Below are 6,174 nucleotides of genomic sequence, written 5' to 3' on the forward strand. Positions count from 1 at the left end.
ATTCATAGTTACATTAGTTAGTGTTTCAAAACTATTTTAAACTGACATTTCTCTAGCTATAAAAATTGAAATGAATACTATACTTAAAATCCAGCATATTTAAATAAAATTCAAGCATAATTTTATATACTGCTACTTTTCTAATCTAACTTTCCATTCTTTATATTTTTATCTGTTACATTTTTACCTCAGTTATGTTTGCTTTCATAATGGCCAGAGGGGAGGGGGGTTGGGGGCTGGGAAAATGGGGTGAAGGGTTAAAAAAGCACAAATTTACCCTGAAGGAAAATATCAAATGGTCTAATATATATGTGTCTGAAGAAATAATGGACAAAAATTTTACAAATTTGTTGAAAACTATAAATGCTCATGTTAAGAATTTCAACAAGTAGCAAGATCAACATGCACAACACAAAAAGAAGATACAGAGGTACGACATAGTCAAATTACTGAAAACCAATTTTAAAAAATCATCAAAAGTGATCATCAAAAAAAATCATCAAAAATCATCAAGGCATCCAAAGAGCAAAAGGCATTTTACACGGAGTGGAACAAAGTCAAAAATGACGCACCCTTTTCATCAAAAACAGCGCCAGCCAAAAGAAAATTGTATTAGCTATCCACTGCAGCATAGCTGTCACCCCAAAACTAGTGTCTTTAAACTCCAATAACAACATACTATCTCTCACAAGTTTTGTGTGTCGGGAATTTGAGACTGGCTCATTTAGGCAGCTGTGGTTAGGTGTCTCTCATGAGAATTCACTTTGAAGGTGATTTGCTCTCATTTCTGAGAAGTTGATAGATACACATTTGTTACTCTCCAAGTGGGTCACTTTGTGAGACTGCTTGAATATCCTCATGTCACAGGGAGTGACTGTGTCCACAATGAGTGTTTAAAAAACCTTCAAGGGGCAAAGCGCAATGACTACGTTAAACAATCTTAGAAGTAACATAATGTAATTTCAGTCATATTCTATTGATCACATGGGTTAGACCTGATTTAATGTGGGACAAGACTTGAACAAACACGTTAATACCAGGAGGTCAGGATCATTGATGGACATCTTGGAGGGTGTCTGCCATAAAAATAGAACATTTTTAAGTGCTTAAGAAAAAACTGTCAACCTGGTATTTTTATGCGGCTAAAATATCCTTCAAAGGTGAAGGCAAAATAAAGAATGTATTAAACAAAAACTGAGAAAAGTGCTACAAGTAAACCTGAACTACAAGAAATATTAAAGGACATGCTTTTGACATAAGAAAAATCATATCAGATAAAAACTGGAGTCTGTCCAGAGGAATAAAGAGTATAGAAAACAATAAATGTGTAGTAGGTAGATGTAGAACACATTTTTTCTCAATTTTAAATTTATATAAAAGATCATTGACCATTTAAAACAAAATAATAATGTCTTGGGGGTTATAATATATTTACATATAAAACATAGAGTAACAATAGCACAAAAAATAGGAGGAGAAAATGAGAATATACTGTTGTCCAATTTTTATATTGTATGTGACATAGCATAATATTATGTGATGTTGAACTGTTATAACTTAAAGATGTGTATTGTAAACATTAGAGCAACCAATAAAAATGTATACCAAACAAAGTAAAAAAAAAAGTACAAATTAGTAGTTGGTAGTTGGACACGGGGATGGGGAGCACGGCATAGGGAATACAGTTAGCATTAATATGTTGGCTGGGTGGAGGGCCAGGGGAGGGAGGGAGCAATTGGGGTATTGTTTTTGAATTATAAAGATGTCTAACCAATGTACTGTATACTTGAAACAGTAATTATTAAATTTTAATTTAATAAAATTAAATTTAAAAAAAAATTATTTTTTTTTTTAACATTTACATTTAGTTTTGTAATCTGAATTAGCTGTGCCTGATAATGTTCCTTTGCTCACTACCAGATCCATACTCAAAAAGATACCGGAAAGCCTGTTAATCACGCAAAGCTGGGTTTTATTAAACTTGCTGAGCAGAAAAGAGCACTAGCTTGAGAAAGTCTCAGCAAAGTCTTCAAAAGTGGGAAGAGGGTAAGGGAGGGAATTTTCAGGCTTTTAGAGGCTAATGTTAGTCACAGAGTTTCAAGGTAGAAGTAAGTGTGGTCCAGGCAGGATTGGTCAGAATTTACAACTGAGAAGTTGTTTAAATAATCAGTTGTCTTATCTTTGGAACACAAGAATTTGGGCTCGATCTTGCCGTTTTGGTTTTATACAGTCCATCTGTTTTGCTAGCCAATTGTGTTTTCTGTTTCATTCATCACTGCCAATCTGTTTTTGCTTCATCTATTTGTTGTTTAGAATATGCCTTCAAATATTATTTAAGAAGTAGAATATTTTTCTGAGTCCTTGAATTCATGACTTTTTTTTTTTCTGTTGACTCCACTATATTAAGATCACTTATTTGGGTACAAATTTCTTGGTCACAACCTCTTTTCCTCAAAACTCTGTACATGTTGTTCCATTGTCTTCTGACATTTGATGATCTAGAAAATACTGTGAGGCCAGTGGTTTTCCTTTTTTCTTTTTTTTTTTCCTTTTTTTTTTTTTTTTTTTGCCTGAATACGTGAGAATTTATGTTCTTTTCATTCAAAGAGTTTATTGGCCTATATTTAAGTATGGATTTCTTTTTAGGTTTTAGATCTTGTCTGAAATATTAGAGCCCCCATTTTATCTATATATAAAGACATGTTTTTAACCCAGGAACATTTTCAATTATAACTTTGATAATTGTTTCTGTTCTATTTGCTTATGTTTCCTCCTAGAAATACCTATAATTCCTATCTTTGCTCATCTATTTCTGTTTTCCACATCTTTCCTCTTTCTATGGTTTCTTTCAACTCTTCCCCCTTTTTTCTCCATATTCTGTGAGTGTTCTTAGGTTTGCAGTACTGTTAATTCTGCTCTAACTGCCTCCAAGGCAGAATGGCACATTATTTAAGGGCACTCCCTCTGAATTCAGAATCTGGGCTCTTTTCTGATACACCTCACTGACCTTAAGTGAATTTCTAATCCTCTCTGTACTCTAGTTTTCTCATCTGTAAAATAGAGATAACAAGAGTTGCTATCTCATAAAGCTGAATCCAATGAGTTAACACATGTAAAGCACGTAGTTGACACTCAAAAACTACCGTTGCATTTTTTTTGTAATTATATTTTAATCGTATTTATTTTCCTCTTATTTTATCTTCCTATCTTTTCACCTAAGTCTGTTCTCTAATGATTTCTTTCCTCGATTCACAAGTCTTCTTACATTCTACAGAGGATATAAAATAATGACCGGAACTCTTCTTAATCCTGCAGTATTTTGTTTTTAGAGATGTGCTCTTCTTCTGAGTTTTCAAGATCATATTTACTCTTCTCTGTTTTATAATCTTTTCCAAATGTCTGATGTTGAGTTTTGGACTTTGATCTTTGAATGCAGTGAAATGTATTAAATAAAATATTTGCCCAAGATCAGTTAAGTGAATTTCTCTTGCTCACTTGTTACTTGGGTACCGGATCTTTTCTATTCAGCCCTACAACTGGAGAGTACATTACACCAACTCATTCCTGGCTTCTAGCAAGCAGCAATACTGAGGTAAGGGGTCTCCTTTCCTCCATTTCTGGGTCTGTGGCATCCTGGACCAATCCAGTGAATGAAAAACCACTTCCTGCTCTGCAACAAGCATCTATTTTCCAATCTCCTCCCGTAATCATATTATTTTACCTGTTGGAAACTATACATCATCATCATCATTATTATTTACTATCTTGTCTTAAACACCATGTGCCAACACAACATAAGACACTTTATATCTCAAATCTATACAATAACTCTGCAAGATAGATATTATTGTCTCCATATCACAGATGAGGAAACTGAGGCTCAGGAAGAATAAGTCACTTCCCCAAAGCCTCTCAGCTATTAAGTGGAAAAGGTTAGATTCTAACCCAGATCTATCTATTCATTCATTGCTCTATACCAGCAATGAGCCCCTGCCAGTACCCGCCCACTTCTTCCAGCTGTGTGGTTTTCCAATAACTTTTTCTATAAATGAATATTAAAAGATATGGAGGTAGAACTTTGTACTTTTGCCATCTTAAAAATAATCAGTCATGAAGAAAGAAAAGATCAGACACCGTCTCTCTAAGATGGGGCAGATGGTGAGTGAGAAGAATCACTGTATTTTTCCTTTTGTTTAAAATATAGTCTGTTTCATAAGGTTAAGCATGAGTGCCCCAGAAAGGAAAGATGAGGAGGTATTTCTTAATCCTTCTGTCAATAAGCTTTTTTTCTTTAATCTTCTTAGATAGTATAATATAGTTTTAGGATTTTCCTTGCACCTTCATAGGTATTTTCATGAAAAGTTGGGAAAGACTCTGTCAGAAATTGCTAGCCTAATACTATTGTAAACACTGCAATTTTCTATCATTAGGCCCAATTAGTTGGTCTGTGAGAGCCACTGAAATATATGGGGCACACTGACCTTCCCACCCCTCTCCTACATGTGAGCCTACCCCACACAGAATATAGACATGCTAACCTGGGCACTCAGAGGTCAAATGGGAAAAATTTGCTACAAGCCACGAGTTTAAAAATACTCCATGCATTAGTTTGAGGTTAATTAAGAAGATGAGTTTTGTCATAAGGCCAAACCCCACCTCTAACTTGAAGGAATGATCATTCTGATCATGTCATTCATGGTGACAGAGAAGATGTAGGGTCACTTAGTTCTTTTCATAGTTGCTGGTTGTAATTATCTTTAGTTATAAGACTTTTTATAATTTTCTACTTGAACCAAGAAATTTGAAAAAAAATAAAATAACTAGTATTCATGTTTAGCATTTCTTTTCACATGCGAATATGTTCTCTAGATGTTTTTCTAGAGAAAACATTGATTCAATAGAGAAGATGCTGAGAGAGCAGAATAGGATCAGGGTTATAAATTAATAGTTCATACAATTAAAAAATGAGGATCACCTATTAATAAGCTAAACACAATGAAAAAAAATGCATTTTCCTTCTTCCAAATCACTTGGTTAAACATTAGAGCTTAACTAAGTGTAGCCCAAGAAAGAATAATCTCTAAAAATATTATGACTTGATTCTTCAATAATGGAAGCACACTATTTAGTTTCCAGGGGTCATAAAATCTGTCCTTTATGCTCTTGCTATTAACGGTTTTGTACTTGCAACTACGAGTTACTAAAAATAATGAAGGAATTAGCACAAGGTTACAACAGGCACTCAGAGCCGAAATCCTATGCCCAGAAACTGCTGTCAGTTTTGAAATCACCCATCAACGCTGAGTCAGTTATTCATGTGCATGTCTGCTGGAGAGCAATGATCATCTTGTGCCAAATTTGGCAGGTGTTGTCCTCATATTCCAAAGTAGGGACAGAAGCTCTCTAAAAATATCGTTCTTCCATATTCACACAGGCACCATATTATTCTGAGAATTAATGCATTACTATCAACAATATGGTGTATATGTATTCGTTTATCTTTTACACCATTTCTTGTTCCGAAAAAAAAAAAGATTTGTGTTTATGTCATATTTTAAGATGGAGCACCTAGCCTGATGCCTGAACATAGTACTCAACAGATGTTGAAAGAATGAAAGATTCCACAAAGGAACTCAAAATCTCTTTCCTAGGAATTATATTTTAAATACTAAAAGCCCAAAGCAATTGACTTGTTTATTTTTAAGTACTAGTACATTTCTTATATATTTCTATTTGTTTTCATAATGTTCATCCTTATCTAGTTATACAACAGTAGTTCATGGAAGTACAATTTTCTTTGCCAACACAGCCCTCAGCTCCTGTCCTTCTGAGCTTTTTTTCTATACATATCTCCTTTGGATCCTTCTCACTATCTTTGCTCAAGCCATTACCTCCTTCTCAGATGACCTCTTTAGCATTTACAACTATCTAAATCACTTTAAGTCCCAGCTCAAAAGAATCTTTCCCCAGGAGGCTGCCAACCCGCCCCATCTGTCTCCACCCCTCAGCACACACATTAGGTCCGTGCTAGTCGCCCTGGTATTTCTAGTCTCCCTTCTCTACAGCTGTTCTTATTGTGCACATCTACGCTATCTCCCCTTAATTGTGAATGCCTCCAGGAGAGTACCTGTTCTGCCTTTTGGACACACTCCCTTCCACTGCCCCATAGGATTT

This window comes from Pteropus alecto, unplaced genomic scaffold (assembly GCF_000325575.1).
Source record: "Pteropus alecto unplaced genomic scaffold, ASM32557v1 scaffold114, whole genome shotgun sequence".
Taxonomy (NCBI): domain Eukaryota; kingdom Metazoa; phylum Chordata; class Mammalia; order Chiroptera; family Pteropodidae; genus Pteropus; species Pteropus alecto.